We start from the raw sequence: 19,455 nt of genomic DNA on the forward strand, positions 1-19,455 counted from the left end.
ATCAAGGGTTTTTGCAGTTTTGAACATTTTTACTGCTTAATATTTGAGTCTGCAGTAGGACAGTTGTTACAGTCTGTATTCATGGCTATGGAATTCATGATTATTCTATATATATAGGTGAACATCTTTCTAAAACAAATTACTTTCCTCTTATGTTTTTCCTTATAATAAAGTTAAGTCATTGTTTTAATACTTATAGTCAAGAAGATATTTATTTGTTATATAAAAAAGAATCAGTGATCTAGGGCAAAGATAATCTGTATGGTAAGAAAAAAATATTAAGGGTAGTTTTTAACAAACATGAATAGGAAGAATCACACTTTCTGGGGATAGGCAAAATTTGGTCTGCTTTCTGGAAACAAAACTTTGAAGGGAGGAAGTGGGACGAGAAGCATGGACTGGCTCCTGAAGACCTAGTGAATATATCCTGCTGCTGCTGCCGCTGTTTAAGTCGCTTCAGTCATATCCGACTCTGTGCGACCCCATAGATGGCAGCCCAACAGTCTCCGCCATCCCTGGGATTCTCCAGGCAAGAACACTGGAGTGGGTTGCCATTTCCTTCTTCAATGCATGAAAGTGAAAAGTGAAAGTGAAGTCACTAGTCGTGTCTGACTCTTCTCAACCCCATGGACTGCAGCCCACCAGGCTCCTCTGTCCATGGGATTTTCCAAGCAAGAGTACTGGGGTGGGTTGCCATTGCCTTCTCCAGAATATATCCTAGAGAGATGGAAAAATTAAGCTCAAGCAGGGGCCTCTGGACCTATTTTCCCTTTGGAACTCTGGGGAGATGCCACTTTGTACTATGCCCTTAACCAAGACCCTGATGCTGGGAAAGATTGCAGGCAGGAGGAGAATGGGGTGACAGAGGTTGAGACATTTAGATGGCATCATCAGCTCAATGGACATGAGTTTGAGCAAACTCCAGGAGGTAGTGAAGGAAAGGGAAAGATGGTGTGCTGCAGTCCATGGGGTCGCAAAGAGTTGGACACAACTGAGCGACTGAACAACAACTGAACATGATAATCATAGAAGAATAGAAGTGAATAGAAATGCCAGTGGGGCACATAGGCTGGAAAGAGTAGCCCTGAGATTCCGGTTGCTCCATGTGGAGGGTATAGAAGGGATGCAGGTATTCACAGATGCTTTCAGTGAGGGAACTGTATCACAGCCTGGAGCAGCAAGTGAGAAGGTGAACCACAGGTTCCCCTACCCAGGGTACAGTGACCCTGAAGTAGAGGCTGTGGGTCAGATGGCTGAAGCAGGGGCCAGAGGGAGGCTGTGGCTGACATCAGCAGATGGCAGCACCTGCAGAGCTGGGTGCAGGTCGCAACTCTGACTGCACCAGGGAAATTCATCACAGCAGCAGAGTCATCAAGACCAAGCCACCAGGTGGACAGGGAAAGCAGTCGGCGTGCAGACACAAGCCCCAATCCTGTTACCACAGGTCAATGTTCCCTGATGCCCAGAAGCTGCTGCACATAGGGGAACAAGGAACAGAGACAGCCTGAGAGCCTGAGCCATCACCCAGAAGTGGCAGAGTTAACCTACAAGAATCTGTTGCCCTGCAGTGATGTGGATAGTCTGGATAGCCAAGTTTCAGTCTTCCCTTCACCAAAAACTCTTCACATCACTAGACCTGACACCACTCAGCAACGTGAAAAATAAAGAAGCTACAAGTTTCTGGACACATCTCAATTTTCCTAGCACCACGGTTTTATTCATCTCTTGTGTGTGTTCCTCTTCTTTCCATGTGCATTAGAAATTGTTCATCCTGAGCATGGACTGTAGAACCAGAACTAAATCAAGTCCAGCCCAGAGCATTACATTTATCATGAAGCTAACCCTATTAAAATAAAAACAAGAATAAGAATGCCATCTACTGGCATGGAAAGTAGCAAGGACTCTAAATCTGCATGTGGTTTAAATGGGAAAAAACTTACAGAAAGAAAACAAGTGGTTTTTTTCTATTATTATTTTACTATGAGACACTGATAACAGTCAGAGAAGGGAGAGTTATATAAATAGTATTGGAGAGAATTCATCACAAATAAAATTTTTCTCAACTGATAAATCTCTCACCTTCATTTCTCACGTTCGTGTTTGCTACTAGAGGCTCCATCTGTACCCAAAAGAGGCAAACCTAGTGACACAAAAAAATTCACTTTACTGATCCAGCAAGCAATTTTCAAAACAACCTCATCTTGCCTTTTATCCAAACTTTTAAAACTTTTAATAAACAACCAATTTATTTAATGATAAATTGGTTTGCCTACGTAGACAGAATGATGGAGAACATGACTCTATTTGGCTGTTTTATTTTTCTATATGTTGGAATTGTATTGAATGTTTATCCATATTTGTATAGAAGGCAAACAAGAGGCTGATGAATTGTATTTGTCAATACTGATTACAATTTATATGATCATTCATATGAATTTTCTTCAGTTGGCTGGTGGGAATTCAAATTTTTAAACATTTTAAATTAAACCATATATTTCTAATCACTTATTTTTTATCTGAAAAAGCCTATTCAAGCCATGACAATTTAAACGATTCATTAATACATCTGTTCATTTCACTGTATGAACGTGAACATGAAGTGGCTCAGTCATGTCCGACTCTTCACGATCCCATGGACTGTAGGCTACCAGGCTCCTCATTCCATGGAATTTTCCAGGCAAGAGTACTGGAGTGGGTTGCCATTTCCTTCTCCAGGGAATTTTCCCAATCCAGGGATCGAACCCGGGTCTCCCACACTGCAGGCAGACGCTTTACCATCTGAGCCACCAGGGAAGCCCATTTCACAGTATACAAGTATCCAATTCAGAGAAGGCAATGGCACCCCACTCCAGTACTCTTGCCTGGAGAATCCCATGGATGGAGGAGCCTGGTGGGCTATAGTCCATGGGGTCGCTAAGAGTTGGACACGACTGAGCGACTTCACTTTCACTTTTCACTTTCATGCATTGGAGAAGGAAATGGCAACCCACTCCAGTGTTCTTGCCTGGAGAATCCCAGGGACAGGGGAGCCTGGTGGGCTTCCATCTATGGGGTCACACAGAGTCGGACACAACTGAAGCAACTTAGCAGTAGCAGTAGCAGTATCCAATTGTTCCAGCATCATTTGTTGAAAATATTATCTTTTTCCCCATTAAATCGCCTTAGCACATTTGTTGAAAATCAACTGACCATGTGTGGGGAGTGTTTAATTTCTGTACTCTGTATTCTGTTCCATTAATGTATTTGCTCATCTATGTATCAATTGCCCATTTTCTTGATTACTTACTATAGCTTTACAATATGTCTTGATATAAGGTAGTGTAAGTCATTCAAATTTGTTCTTTTTTAAGTTGTTTTGGCTACACTAGGTCCTTTCCATCTAGATCTTGAAATCAGCTTATTGATTTTTACCCAAAAAAAACACAAAAGGCTGCTGGGATACTTTTTGGAATCTATTGGAGGAGAATTGACACCTTAATAATACTAAGCCTTCTGATTCATTTATTTAAGTGTTTTTCTTTTAATTTCTAAGCAATGATTTGCAGTACAAAATTTAATTCAAAATGAACCATAGACCTAAATGTAATGGTTAAAATTACAAAAATTCTAGAAAACATAGAAAAAAATTTAGTGATCGTAGTTAAATAGGACACAAAGAAATCACAAGCTATGAGATAAAATAATAAATTGAATGTAATCAAAATTAAAATGTTGTTCTTCAAAAGATATTATTATAAAAAATTAAGGGTAAACCTCAGACTGGGAGTAAACTTTTGCAAGTGTATATATGGAAAAAAAATTAATCTAGATTATATGAAGAATTCTTGCAATTCAATCAGAAGACAACTCACTTTTTTAAATGGGTAAAAAGTTTGAACAGGTATATGATCAAAAGAGGTATACAGATGACAAATAAGCATATCAAAAGATGACCAATATTAGCCATTAGTGAAATACACATTAAAATGACAATGAAATCTCACTACATTGCTATTAAAATGGCTAAAAAAGACTCTTCATACCAAGTGTTGGTGAGGGTGAGTTACTAGAACTTCCGTTTACTCTTGGAGTGGATATAAAATTGTACAATCAATTTGGAAAATAGTTTGACAGTTTTAAAAGTTAAACATAACCTACCATACAACAGTCCATGAGGTCACTAAGAGTAGGACACGACTGAGCGACTTCACTTTCACTTTTCACTTTCATGCATTGGAGAAGGAAATGGCAACCCACTCCAGTGTTCTTGCCTGGAGAATCCCAGGGACAAGGGAGCTTGGTGGGCTGCTGTCTATGGGGTCGCACAGAGTCGGACATGACTGAAGCGACTTAGCAGCAGCAGAAGCAACCATACAACCCAGCAATTCTTTTCTTAGGCATTTACCTAAGAGAAATGAAAGCCTATATCCACATAATAACTGATAAAGAAGTATTTATAGCAACTTTATCTGTATTAGCCAAAACTGGAAACAAACAAAATGTCCATCCAACTGAAGAACAGATAAATAAGTTCCATTATATCCATACAAGAGATTACTACTCAGCAATAAAAAGAAATGAATTTTCTCAGAAGTTAGAAAGAATAAGCTATTGCTACATAGAACGATATGGATGAACTCAAAATATTTATGCTGAAAGAAGCCAGACCAAAAAAAGAGTATACATCATATTATTCCATTTATATAATATCCTATGACACACAAATGAAACTATAGTGCTACAAAGCGGACCAAGAGTTTCCCAAGGATTGGAAGGAGGTTGGAGAAGAGAGAAGGGAATGATTACAAAAAGACACAAGGAAACATATAGGGCTGTAGATACACTCATTTATCTTTACTATGGTGATTGCTTTGTGGGTGCACACATATATCAAAATACATATATTTTTATAGTAAAGCTATAAAAATAATGTCACTCAGTTGTGGAAAAAAGTCAGATAAAAATATTAATTTTTAAATGTTTTATTGTTCTTTGAGGAATTTACTTTTGCTTTGGTGCCTCTGGTGTCTTAATTACCAATGACATTATTACCATAGTAGTATTATAACAGTAATATAATACTAATATATACCGTAAAATAGTATTATATTTGCCATTCCCTTCTCCAGGGGATCTTCCCGACCCAGGGAGTGAACCTGGGTCTCCTGCACTGGAGGTAGATTCTTTACCATCTGAGCCACCAGGGAATGCCAAAATAAATAAATAACTTTTTTTTTAAGTGGCATGGAAAAACATGGCTGCTGCTGCTAAGTCACCTCAGTCGTGTCCGACTCTGTGTGACCCCATAGACGGCAGCCCACCAGGCTCTCCCATCCCTGGGATTCTCCAGGCAAGAACGCTGGAGTGGGTTGCCATTGCCTTCTCCAATGCATGAAAGTGAAAAATAAAAGAAGATACCTTAAAACATGGCTGGTTAGATACCTTATAAGCCATGAGCACTCATCTGGACCCTTTCCCTTCATCCCAACAAGAAAATTCTGCAGTTTCAAGATTGTAATTTTAAAATGTCTTCAGATCTTCAGAAGAGATACCCTTCATCTGTTTCAGAAGTACCATTTTCAGCCAGGGCTCCCATGACTGAAGTTCCAGTCAGCTCCAAGGAAAACTCCTTAAGCATCAATGACCTTATTGCTTTTGGTTTTCTCTCAGTTTTCTCTTGTGTCAAGTCCATTGCCAGAGCTTTCTAGGTCCTACCTAAGGACGCTTTGCTGTGTCTTCACAGTCTGGCGGCCATGAGTGACTCTTCTTGGGAAGTCCCAGAGAACAGCTGGATGAGCATGGTTTTGAGGGGCTCCAAAAAGTCCCACACTATCTGCTCACCCAAGGCCTGAGTTGGATAAATTTATGCCAAATAAATGCATCAATAAATCTCAGACATAAACAAACTGCACTGAAAATCCTCCAGTTAGAATCCAAAATGGATTAGACCCAAGAGATGAGACTATTGTTTCCAGAATCAGAGCATATCTACATTAAGTGTCACTGTGAAAATTAAAGGAGATTTCTGTGGGCAATACCTCTAATAGCAATATCAGAAGGGAAGAACCTTAGAGAATATCAGTTAATCACCGAAATTTGGAGAAACCTGTGAAAGTCACTTAGCTCATGATGAGAAGAAGCAGGTTGGAATTCACATACCCCAGCTTGCATGTCAGCACTGGACACTTGAGAATGTTGCGGTAGATCTCCAGGAATCCCATGGAAGGGTAAATCAAAGACCTTCCTTGTAAGGAGATACAAAATCAACAAATTTCAATGGGGTGTGTGAGGAAAAGAAAGCTCTTTCGAGCTAGAGTTACTGTGTAGAAGCTTTTCCTGTTATCTGCTTGCTCACTTGTTAGCTCAGTCCTCACAGTACCACTCATGGTCTTCTGACCCCAAGATCAGTGCTGTTTCTGATCCACAGTAATACCAGGGCCTGGATGATGGCAAGCAATGAGCACCATGAGTATTTTAGGCTGGAAAAGCACACATAGGGTGACTGGGCCTGGGAAAGACAAAAAAGGTCCTTGGGAAAGAAGGACAAAAAGAAAAAAAATCACCTGCTGTACTGTGAGGGCTTGCCAAGTGGTGCTAGTGGTAAAGAATCCTCTTGCGAATGCAGGAGGCATAAGAGACGTGGGGTTCCATTCCTGGATCGGGAAGATCCCCTGGAGGAGGGCACGGCAACCCACTCCAGTATTCTTGCCTGGAGAATCCAATGAACAGAGGAGCCTGGTGGAACAGAGGAGTCCATAGCCAAGGTGATTTAGCACACACACATGCATCTGTTCAGTGGTAAGGGCCCATCTGAAATTAAGGCATGGAATCCTGCAGCCTAGCTGTTGTCTGGTCCAGGTATCTAAAGCTGAATATTCACTCAGGCCAGAGAACTTGGCTTCAGTTTTGATTCCCCTCTTTCTCACTCCCTACAGCCAATCTGCTGCTTATCTCTCATCTCTTTGCCTTCAAACTGTATCAAGACTCCAAGCCTTGTTTCACTCCCAGTGCCACCAGTTTTTCTCCAAGCAACCACCTTTGCCCCTGGTGACTGTTACTGTTACTGTTCATTCACTAAGTCATGTCCAGCTCTTTGTGACCCCACGGACTGCAGCATACTGGGCTTCCCTGTCCTTCACCATCTCCTGGAGCTTGCTCAAACTCATGTCCATTGAGTCAGTGATGCCATCTAACCATCTCATTCTCTGCTGCCCCTTCTCCTTTTGTCTTCAATCTTGCCCAGCATCAGGGTCTTTTCCAATGAGTCGGCTCTTCACATCAGGTGGCCAGAGTATTGGAGCTTCAGTTTTCCAGTGAATATTCAGGGTTGGCTTCCTTTAGGATTGATTGGTTTGATCCCCTTGCAAGTCCAAGGGACTCTTAAGAGTCTTCTCCTGAATCACAATTCAAAAAGATCAATTCTTCAGCGCTCAGCCTTGTTTATGGTCCAACTGTCACATCTGTATATGACTTCTGGAAAAACCATACTTTGACCATATGGACCTCTGTTGGCAAAATAATGTCTCTGGTGATTGTAGGAGCCTCCAACTGGTCCCCTTCTCTGCTTTTGACACCTTCAGTCTCTTCTCAGACCATCAAGCAGAATGAATATTTTCTCCTCAACATTTTATTATAGAAAATTTCAAACATACAGCAAGGAAAAAAAATTTAAGGTGAACACTTACATTCACAACCTCAGTTCACCATTAATATTTGATTATATTTGCTTTACCACCTTATCCATCCTTTTTGAGAGATTTGTTTTAAATACAAGTCAGATTATGTGCTCTTTTCCATGAGAACTTCTCAACACTTCCAGTCTCCTTCAGTGTAAAAGCCAACCCTTGGAAGGATCAACAAGAACCCAAATGATCTCATTTGATTTGCACAATGGCTCTCTGAAATAGATTCCTATCCTCTTTTAATATTAAAGAAACAGACTCCAGGAGGCTGAGTAACTTGCCAAGACTGCCAGTATATGCTGGAGCAAGAATTACAACTCAAGTCTGTCCAGTGGATGCAAGGTCCATTCTTTTTCACCATCTGACACCAGCTTTTTATGGTGGGTGGGCAGAGCCCCCAGGCAGACATCCCAGACTTCTATCATGAACACTCACTCTTCATTTTGTACATAAATTGTTGTTTCTGCAATATATCCCTATTAAAATTCTTCTTTGGGGTGCATTAGATGACAAAAAGAGAGCCTGTGCCATGGGCATGATATTTTGGGTAGGAGCCTGGAATGTGTAGAATAGAAAATCAAGGATACAGACGCACCCAGGGCACTGAGGGGCATAAACACATATTTCACAAACTTCATTTTTCCCAGAGACAAGCTAGAGCTAATTCAAGGAAAACCATACACACAACAATGCTTCATTCCTTGATTACAGAATTTATCACATGACATAGTAATATATCTACTAATACACTGTGGTCATTTTTCACTAGCCCATGGATCTCTTGACTCTGGGAAATGGGGCATGATAAAAAAAAAAAAATACTTTTGTCTTTTCTCCTGGCCTCAAACACAGACAGTAGTACCTTAAATAACACTGTCACACAGGGGCTTTAAAATGATTACTGCATATCACAATAACTAATATTCCAATTTGGCTTCCCTGGTGGCTCAGATGGTAGAGAGTCTGCCTTCAGTGCAGGAGACCCAGGTTCACTCCCTGGGTCAGGAAGGTCCCCTGGAGAAGGGTATGGCAACCCACTCCAGTCTTCTTGTCTGGAAAAGTCCATGGGCAGAGGAGTCTGGCATGCCACAGTTCATGGAGTCAAAGAGTCGGACACAACTGAGTATCTAACACTTCTTTTCAATGTTCCAATTTAGAGCTAATTGGGTGGGTTATTGATTCAAACCATGGTGAATTCTGAGAAAGTGCCTGAAATCCAGTAGTTTATTAAGTTAAATATTGGTTTAATTTAAATCTGAATCTTAGTCCATGTACAGCATTTCCCCTCATGCTTGAAACCCTTTCCTGGCACTCTCTCTTGCATGTCAGTGTTTGAATCTGTGCCCTCTATTATACCGTAAATTCTTCAAACCAAGGACCCTGGCTTATTCCTATCACCAAAAGAGCAGTGCTTTGAAGATAGCATTTGTAAACACTAACAGCTAGATTTATAACCTTCCTATCCTCACCTAATGAAAGTGAGAATAGGCTTTAACTATAAGTCAATGGTATCTGCTAGTTCAAGCACATATCAGCATGGGAAAAAAATAGGCTACTGGTAAAATAGCTTCCTAAATATCACATCACACATACCATATACAATCTAATGGGCCATGTATAAGAAGACAATTATCATTATCAATTATAGTAATAATGATATTAATTAATAATAATCAACATTTATTAACCATTTACTGTCAGAACTGATGATGATACATTTATATACATCAGCTCAATGAGCTCCTCTTCCAAAACACTAAATTCATCATGTACAATTATTATGCCCCATTGACTGAATGGGCAAATTAAGGTGTGGAGACAGATCTCATGGGGTCTCCCTTGAGTGTTGAAGCAGGGAATGAACAGGTTTGTATGGGCTCAGGGGTTCTGCAGGTATATTATTTCAGCATTATTTTGATTGCTTCCCTTTATTGGGAGTTTGATTTTTGTTTCTGTCTCCTTTCCATTTGATCTGTTTATTTCTTAATCATCAGGTCATTCTTTAGACTTTCATAGATTGGCTATGAAATAGTGTAGGAGTTGAGAGAGTCTATTTCTTGATTGCCCTGCACTATTCTATCACTTACAGTAATAATTACAGAAGTAAAAGTGTAATAAAATGGGAGATTTTAACCCATATTTTATGAGTCACAAATGGGCTCTAAAAAGCTGCTATTTTATTATTTCCTTTAGAGATACTTAATAGGTAATGTCCATAGTAAACTTTAGTGCCCAACTAGCACTTAATATATTCCCTGCCTCCAGAATGATCAACCATCCTTAAAGGAAGAAAAATCAAGGGAGGTCTGTAACATGTACGTGTGTCCATCCAATTTCATCTCACCTAGATTAATAACTCAAATGCAAAGAAATAGGAGTTAAAGGACTGCCATCAACTATATAGACTGGGCAACAAGAAAAGGTAGGGAAATAACCAAAATGAGGATATTATCCAGAAAATTAAAATTGTATGTGACTGTCCATGTAGCATACACCACCTGGAAGAAATGGCCTTAAACTGTAGACACAGCATGAAACAGCCATTGCAGAGTTGGTTAGTTTCACATTAACTCATAGAATCTGACCTCCTCTGACATAGTTCAACACCAAAAAATTTTTCATTCCTCTCTAATAAACTAAACATCTTTCCACCTTGGTTCAGCTAAATTTCCTGTGACTATGCTTACTAGAAGCTGCCGATGAGTTGTGATTCTAGCTCTTGCCTAGCTGCTGGTTTCTTTGCATCTTCTGCAAAATAAGTGTCTTTCTATCAGGACATCATTGGAAGTAGTTTGCCACCTCATAATTCAGCTTGCAACAAAGCCTATTTATCCTCCTTTCCAACACACCATCCCAAGGTTGTTGACCTGCCTGTGGACTTAGCAATCTTTCCACATGGAGTTAACCCACAAAGTTATTGCTGCTCCAGCATTCACCAGAAAACTCCAGAACTTCTGAGGATCTGGGAAAGGCAGGTTATAGGTCAGTATGTATTATACTGATTTTTTAAAATTTGTTGAGACTCACTTTTTAATCCAGTTCATGATCATTTTTTATAAGTGTTCTATGTGTGCTTAACAAGAATGTGGATACCTTAAGACTTTGATGCAGAGTTCTATTAGACTAAACTTGTTTACTGTGTTGTGCAAATTTCTGTGTTTTCATTAAATATTTTTATCTTGGATATGACAATTAGACAGGTGTCATAAGTTTTTCACCACTTCTGGTGGACTTATCTTTCTCTGGTTCTATCAGTTTTTCTCTTATATGTTTAAAATATGTTATTAGAGGCATACAAGTTGAGAGTTGCTATATCTTCCTGGTAATTTCAATATTTTATCATTATTTAGTGATCCTCTACATTTCTAATAATGCTTTTTGTCTTCAAGTCTCTTTTGCCTGATAATTTATCCATGTTTCACTTGACATTTTCTTGGTATATTGTCTTCTATCCTTTAACCCATTCTATGCCTTTATATATTAGATGGAAACTAAAATATTTTAACATAACCTGATCATCTCCATCTTTAACTAGTCCGTTTAACCTATTTTTCTTTATTGTATTATTGGTGCAGCTGGACTTACTGCCACAATCTTTTTATTTCTATTTGTTCCATTTTGAATGCTTCTTTTTTGGATATTTAATTCATTTACTTTTGTTTGATTATTAGTCACTTTGTCTGCTTCGAACTTAGCGTATATATAACTTCAGAGTCTCCTGCCCTTCCTGTCTCTTATTTCAGCTAGTGCTGCAGTGACCATGCCACTGTGCTCCCCAACCAGCTTCCCAAATAAACGACCTCACAGCACCTGCCTCAGCCCCACAGCTTATGCTGCTCACTTCCTGCCCTGCAGCTCCTGGGGATGTCACACATGCAGACATAATCTGGTCATTTTAAGAAGAATAGGGAAGAGGCACCAATGGAAAATTTCTTTTCTGTTGTGCTATGTTGTATTAAAGGATAGTCATGAAATGCATGTTATACAGCCTCTCAACTATATCCCTAATCAACCCATAACAGTGGGAATTTCGTGGCTGCAATGACCATCTGCAGTGATTTTGGAGCCCCCCAAAATTTTACTTTTACTAGACCATTCAGGTATGACCTAAATCAAATCCCTTACGATTATACAGTGGAAGTGACAAATAGATTCAAAGGATTAGATCTGATAGACAGAGTGCCTGATGAACTATGGACAGAGGATCATGACATTATACAGGAGACAGTGATCAAGACCATCCCCAAGAGAAAGAAATGCAGAAAGGCAAAATGGCTGTCTGAGGCCAAATAGCTGAGAAAAGAAAAGATGTGAAAGGCAAAGGAGAAAAGGAAAGGTATACCCATTTGAATGCAGAGTTCTAAAGAATAGCAAGGAGAGATAAGAAAGCCTTCCTCAGTGATCAATGCAAAGAAATAGAAGAAAACAGTAGAATGGGAAAGACTAGAAATCTCTTCAAGAAAATTAGAGATACCAAGGGAATATTTCATGCAAAGATAGGCTCAGTAAAGGACAGAAATAGTATGGACCTAACAGAAGCAGAAGGTATTAAGAAGAGGTGCCAAGAATACACAGAAGAACTATACAAAAAAGATGTTCATAACTCAGATAACCAAGATGGTGTGATCACTCACCTAGAGCCAGACATCCTGGAATGCGAAGCCCAGTAGGCCTTAGAAAGCATCACTATGAACAAAGCTAGTGGAGGTGATGGAATTCCAGTTGAGCTATTTCAAATCCTGAAAGATGATGCTGTGAAAGTGCTGCACTCAATATGCCAGCAAATTTGGAAAACTCAGCAGTGGCCACAGGACTGGAAAAGGTCAGTTTTCATTCCAATCCCAAAGAAAGGCAATGCCAAAGAATGTTCAAACTACCACACAATTGCACTCATCTCACACGCTAGTAAAGTAATGCTCAAAATTCTCCAAGCCAGGCTTCAAGAGTACATGAACCGTGAACTTCCAGATGTTCAAGCTGGTTTTAGAAAAGGCAGAGGAACCAGAGATCAAATTGCCAAAATCCACTAGATCATGGAAAAAGCAAGAGAGTTCCTGAAAAACATCTATTTCTGCTTTATTGACTATGCCAAAGCCTTTGACTGTGTGGATCACAAGAAACTGTGGAAAATTCTTAAAGAGTTGGGAATACCAGACCACCTGACCTGCCTCCTGAGCAATCTGTATGCAGGTCAGGAAGCAATAATTAGAACTGAACATGCAACAACAGGCTGGTTCCAAATCAGTAATTAAAAGATGCTTGTTCCTTGGAAGAAAACCTATGATCAATCTAGACAACATATTAAAAAGCAGAGACATTACTTTGCCAACAAAGGTCCATCTAGACAAAGCTATGGTTTTTCCAGTTGTCATGTATGGATGTGAGAGTTGGACTGTAAAGAAAGCCTAGCACCGAAGAATTGATGTTTTTGAACTATGGTGTTGGAGAAGACTCTTGAGAGTCCCTTGGACTGCAAGGAGATCCAACCAGTCAATACTAAAGGAAATCAGTCCTGAATATTCATTGGAAAGACTGATGCTGAGGCTGAAACTCCAATTCTTTGGTCACCTGATGCAAAGAACTGACTCATTTGAAAAGACCCTGATTCTGGGAAAGATTGAAGGCAGGAGGAGAAGGGGACGACAGAGGATGAGATGGTTGGATGGCATCACTGACTCAATGGACACGAGTTTGAGTAAGCTCTGGGAGTTGGTGATGGACAGGGAGGCCAGGTGTGCTGCAGTCCACGGGGTCAAAAAGATTCAGACACGACTAACTGGACTGAACTGTGGGAAAGAGGGAGACAAAAGGGGGAGGAGGAGGAAGAGGAGGTTTAAATGAAAAGATCTTGACTTCAAGTGGGGAATGATGGGGGGATGGGATAGTTAGGGAGTTTGAGATCGACATGTACACACTGCTACATTTAAAATGGATAAGCAACAAGGTCCTACTTGTATAGGACATGGAACTCTGCTCAATGTTACGTGACAGCCTGGATGGGAGGGGAGTTTGGGGGAGGATGGATACTTGTAAATATATGGTTGAGTCCCGTTGCTGTCCACCTAGAACTATTGCATTGTTAATTGTTAACTATTACATTGTTAATTAACACTGTTAATTGGCTATACTCCAATATAAAATAATTTTTTAAATAAAATTTAAAGAAAAAGATCTTGACTTCTAATTGGTAAAAAAAAAAAAAAAAAAAAAAACCATTGGTAGTGGACAGATGTTGGCAAGTCATGAGCCTCCATCGCTTTATAAAATAGAGACAACAATGTTTACTTACCTCACATGATTCTTGTAAGAACTACATATGTGATATAGATAAACTTTCTCTATTTGTAAAGTGTCTTTCTAATTTTAAAGTGCTGGCTTATTATGAATGAGTGTGATTTATTATCAGCAATATGCTTGAGGATAATGAATGATTCCATAAGTTCTGAAGATGCTTTTAATACTGAGCAAAAGCAAAATGTTACTTACACACTACCAATAGTGGACTTGAAATTATCCCACTTATTTATCAATGTATTTCACAAGTACTTATTGAGCGTAATGTTGACATGAATGCTTCCATTTGGGGACAACTTAATTCCTGGCTCCACACTATAGTATGCAACAATGATAAATTACTCAATGTCTCTTAGTTTTCTTTTCTCCTCTTTCAAATGGTAACAACAACATTAGCTTGTATAATAACTGGGGAGATGAAAACTAGCTGTCTTGACTCTACTGAGGCAAGAGATGCTCCTGTGCCTCCTTAAAGAAGGTTCTGGAAAAAAAAAAAAAAAGAAGGCTCTGGAAGACAGTTTTAGAAAACATCATAACCAGGAAAGACTTTTGGTTTGAGTTGGCCTGTCCCTACCTCTTCTGCTTTACATTGGCAAAAAGGCTATAAACAAGAGTAAAGGCTGCTGGAAGAAATTCACCCCTCGAATGTAACCTAAAGAATCTCCTGGCAATGAGGTCCAGACTCTGAAATCCCCACAGTTGGGCTGTGAGGGATGGAATACATGTGAGTAATTGCCAAGACCTAAGTACTGAGCCTGTCCCAGAGAACATTATTTATAATGAGTGCCCGTAGGACTAGACACCTATCTGTCGGCTCCAAAGGCATGAAATGCCCATGATTTACCTCCTACCCCAGCATTTCATCAAGAAAGAGCTGCAGACACCTCTGTGCTTAAAAAGCTCAGAAGAATGACTCCCTGTTGATCCCTGTTCAAGTTTTGAGTTGATGCAAAATTTTCATTTTCCTGGTTTTATCTTTTTTTTTTTTATGGCTGGGATATGTTTCCTAGATCTTTGTACCACTCATATTAATGTAGTCTCTAAACTCAAGTCAAAATTCATTCTCTGATCCCCAAAGAGCCTGTAACTACTTTAAAGAATTTCTCTCCACCAATTCTTTTTTCAAGGGAATCCAACTGACAGGCTTGAGTTATTTCAGATGGTTTAGATACAAAATTTTATGCACACATTTGTTTTTATATATACTCCTAGGTGTTCACACACATCTTTCACCTCCTTCAAAATTTAGAGGGAATAAAAACACGAGCCTTGAGTAAATCATACAAGATTTACTGTCTGTCTGGCACGTTCTTTGTTCAGAACTGTCTCCTTTCTGAGTAGCCTTTCTGGCCTTGTCTATTTTATTCCATTTGAAGAGGCCAGTGTAAGTCTCTTCCTTTTTCGCTCCCTACGGACCTTGTACTCTTGTATAACCTGGGAAAATTATCTGAAAACCACTCTTTCTCTCTCTCTCAGGACCTCAGGAGCACCAAACCATAATCAACCCCGCAGAGGGAAGCAACCAGAATGTGGGAACTGACCCATATTTCACTCCCATTCCTATGAGGAAGGCAGCAAAGGAAACTTGTTTACACACAAGTCAATACAACCAGAACATTCTTTATGCTTTCTGGGTAAGCTTAATATGGGATTATAAGATGAAAGAGAGCATTGCAGCAGTCGAAAGATTTACCAATAAAACAGCATTCAGCCTAAGAGAGAAGGTATGATTCCAGCAGCGTTGCCTAGTCTCTTTGGCAACTACACTCTGTGGCATCAATCACACTCCTTTATAACTTTAATTTTAAATGGGACAATAAATTCACCCGGTATAAAAATATCACCATGTTTAACATTTCCTGTTTGTACTGACATTTTTATTATTCCAAACATAAAGCAGTTTGTATGTAAATTGCCATATGCTCTTAAGTTAAACTGATAGACTCCTGTCTGTGGAGGACTCATCATTGAGTTATAAATATGTGGGGAAAAAAAACTCACTGCACAAACACTTCCAAACGAGGAAAAAGCGTCACACAGGAGTAGCAAGCCCACTTTGTGCGTAAGTCAATTGGGTCATGAATAATATTTTGTGTTTGTTTCTGATAATATTCTAACAATCATCATGTTCTCTGTTTTAAATGAAGGGCATTAGGTAGCCAAGCATTTTTATTTATCAGAAAATTTAGGTTAAGCACATGCTATGTGGGTCAGGCCTTCCCCTGGCTAACTGCCCCAGCTTCTCAAACACATGTACACACCCACACACTCACACAATGCACACACCGTGCAAGGCACAGAAAGGCACCTAAGTCTTTACCATAGCTCATGTTCAAAGCAAGTTTTCTCTAAGTTGAAATCACTTGAATTTATTCCCCCCTAAAAATACTACAACAGAGTTCTGTTCATAAACAAAGGTTATTTTCTAGAAAAATCTACCATAGCTATATTGTAAGTAATTTAGTCATCTATTTCTTATATACTTTTACATTATCCAGCATTCTAAACTATATTTGTATAAATTGAATAGGGAAATAGAACAAATTGCTTAACATTAAATTTCTATATATTACAGATCCATGGGACAGTGGTTATTTAGGATAAGACTGGAGGATGAAGTAAGCAATGGTACTGGAAAACACAGTTACAGGATCCCAGAAGTGGGCTGCTTTCAAGATCACTCACTGATTCATTCACTTATTAAATGTTTCCTAGCACCTTCTAAGTATCAGGCCCTCCTCTAAACACTGGTGATGTGGCGGTTACTTCAGACTGAATGTTTATGTCCCTCCAACCTCCTCATCCCTAGTGTGGTGGTATAAGGAGGTGCGGTTGGTAATTAGGTCATGGAAGTGGAGCTCTCATGAATGGGATTAGTGTTCTTACAAAAGAGATCCAACAAAGTTCCCTCACCCCTTCCACTATGTGAGGGCATAATGAGAAGACAGCCATCATAAACCAGGAAGTGAGGTGTCTCACCAGACCCCAAATCTGCCTGCACCTTGACCCTGGACTTCCCAGCCTCCAGAACAGTGAGAACTCAATTTCTGTTCTTTAAGCCACCCAGTCTAGGGTATGTTTATTTCGGCAGTCTGAATAGTAGAGGCGAACAGGAGCAACAATATCCATGGCCTCATGGAGCTTACATTCTGGGGGTAAAGGAAGAAAATAGTCAAAGTAGCAAATATTAGTAGTTATATAATGTCCCCTTGCGGTGAGATGGTGATTGCTGTGAAGAAAATAGAGCATAGCAACATAATGCTTTTAAGCAAAGTACAGCATTATCTCATTTACATTCTTTTTTTTTCCTTTCTTTTTATTATTATTTTTTTTTACTTTACAATATTGTATTGGTTTTGCCATACATCAACATGCATCTGCTATGGGTGTACATGTGTTCTCCATCCTGAACCCCCTTCCCACCTCCCTCCCCATACCATCCCTCTGGGTCATCCCAGTGCACCAGCCCCAAGCTTCCTGTATCCTGCATCAAACCTGGACTGGCGATTCGTTTCTTACATGATATTATAATATCATTTTGTCTACTGTATGAAGCTATGTGTAAAAGAGATAGCTAGTGGAAACCTGCTGTGTGGCACAGGGAGCTCAGCTCAGTGCTCTTGGTGACCTAGATGGATAGGGGTGGGAAGTCCAAGAGGGAGGGGATATAGGTATACTTATAGCTGATTCACTTCATTGTACAGCAGAAACCAACATAACATTGTAAAGCAACTACTCCAATTAAAAAAAAAAAAGAATAAATAACACTAAGGTAACTGTGAAAGCAGGAGGACTCATTAGAATGCTATTGTCTTGGAGGAGGCAAGAGAAAAGAACAATGTGAATTAGAGTGTTCATGATGAAAGAGATGACAGGGGATGCCATTTTGGTCATCTGTGGAAGTCGTTTTAAAGAAAGAGGCAACAGGATTTGAAAATGGATTGGATGTGGAATGTAAGAAAAAGAGAGGTGCCAAGGATTATTTCAAGGTTTGGAGACGGAAAAATATTGTATGTAAGAGGAACCATACAATATTTTGACAGCATCACCAACTCGATGGACATGAGTTTGAGCAAGCTCCAGGACACAGTGAAGGACAGGGAAGCCTGGTGTGCTGCAGTCCGTGGGACTGCAGAATTTGACATGATTGAGCAACTGAACAACAAAGAGGAGCCATTTATAGAAATCACAGACACTTGGGAAAGAATGAATGTGAAAGGGAAAAATCAAGAATTCTCCTGGTGGGGGTGACATGCCTGAATCAGTGGTTAAGAATCCACCCTGCAACACAGGGGATGCGAGTTCCATCCCTGGTCAGGAAACGAAGATCCCACATGCTGCAGGGCAACAAAACCCACATGCCACAACTAAGACCCGACACAGCCAAATAAATAAATTAATATTTTTTAAAAAAGAGTTCTCCTGGGCACATTGAATTTCAGAAGCCTGTTAAACAGTTGAATGAAAACATGGAGCAGGTACTTGTATATGCAAGTCTAAGTTTTAGTGGAGAACAAATATTGGCATCATCAGAGTACAGATGTATTAAAGCCTCAGAAATGGCTGTATCATCTAAGAAATAAAATTTCAAAAAAGAAAAGAAGTCCAAGGGCTGAGTTCTGGAGCATTCCAGTATGAAGAGGCCAGGAAGACAAGAAAGATCTGGGAAAGGAGTCTATAAAGGAGAGCCTTCTTTCCTTGTAGCTGAGCTAGTAAAGAATCCACCTGCGATGCAGGAGACCCGGGTTCGATCCCTGGGTTGGGAAGATTCCCTGGAGAAAAGAAAGGTTACCCACTCCAGTATTCTGGCCTGGAGAATTCCATGAGCTGTATAGCCCATGGGGCCACAAAGAGTCAGACACGACTGAGCGACTTTCACTTTTTTCACTTTATGAAAGCAGAAAAAATCCAGGAGGATTCAGTGTTTCTAGAAGAAGGAAGAAACCCTAAGCATGAAATTCCACTGAGAAACTGAGGAAATGAGCACTGAACTCGCCTAGTAGACTAGATGAACTCGCCCAGCAGTCCTCGAATGTCTTGATGAAATTAGTTTCAATGGAGTGCTAAGTGCAAAAGCCTGATTTGACAAAATTCAAGATATCATGTGAGGAGAAAAGTGAGGAAAGCAAAGAGACACCAGTCAACTTTTCTCTGAAAGCGGGGAGAGAGGTGGAAGGATAGCTGGAAGAGGGCTCCAGAAAAGCAGTTAAAAACATCAGAGAATTGTTGGGCCCTATGGATGTACTTGGAGAGGGAACTGGCAACCCACTCCAGTATTCTTGCCTGGAAACTCTCATGAACAGAGGAGCCTGGAGAGCTATGATCCATGGGGTCATGAAGAGTTGGACACAGCCTAGTGACTGAGCACACGTAGATATGCTAAAATGAAGGCTTAACGTCTGTTTTACATGAAAAAAGTGACACTATGGCACCACAGAAAATGATGAAGTTCAAACACAGTCTGAGCAACTTAGCCATAATATGACGTTCAACCTATTAC

Source organism: Bubalus kerabau, chromosome 12 (assembly GCF_029407905.1).
Source record: "Bubalus kerabau isolate K-KA32 ecotype Philippines breed swamp buffalo chromosome 12, PCC_UOA_SB_1v2, whole genome shotgun sequence".
NCBI classification, from domain to species: domain Eukaryota; kingdom Metazoa; phylum Chordata; class Mammalia; order Artiodactyla; family Bovidae; genus Bubalus; species Bubalus kerabau.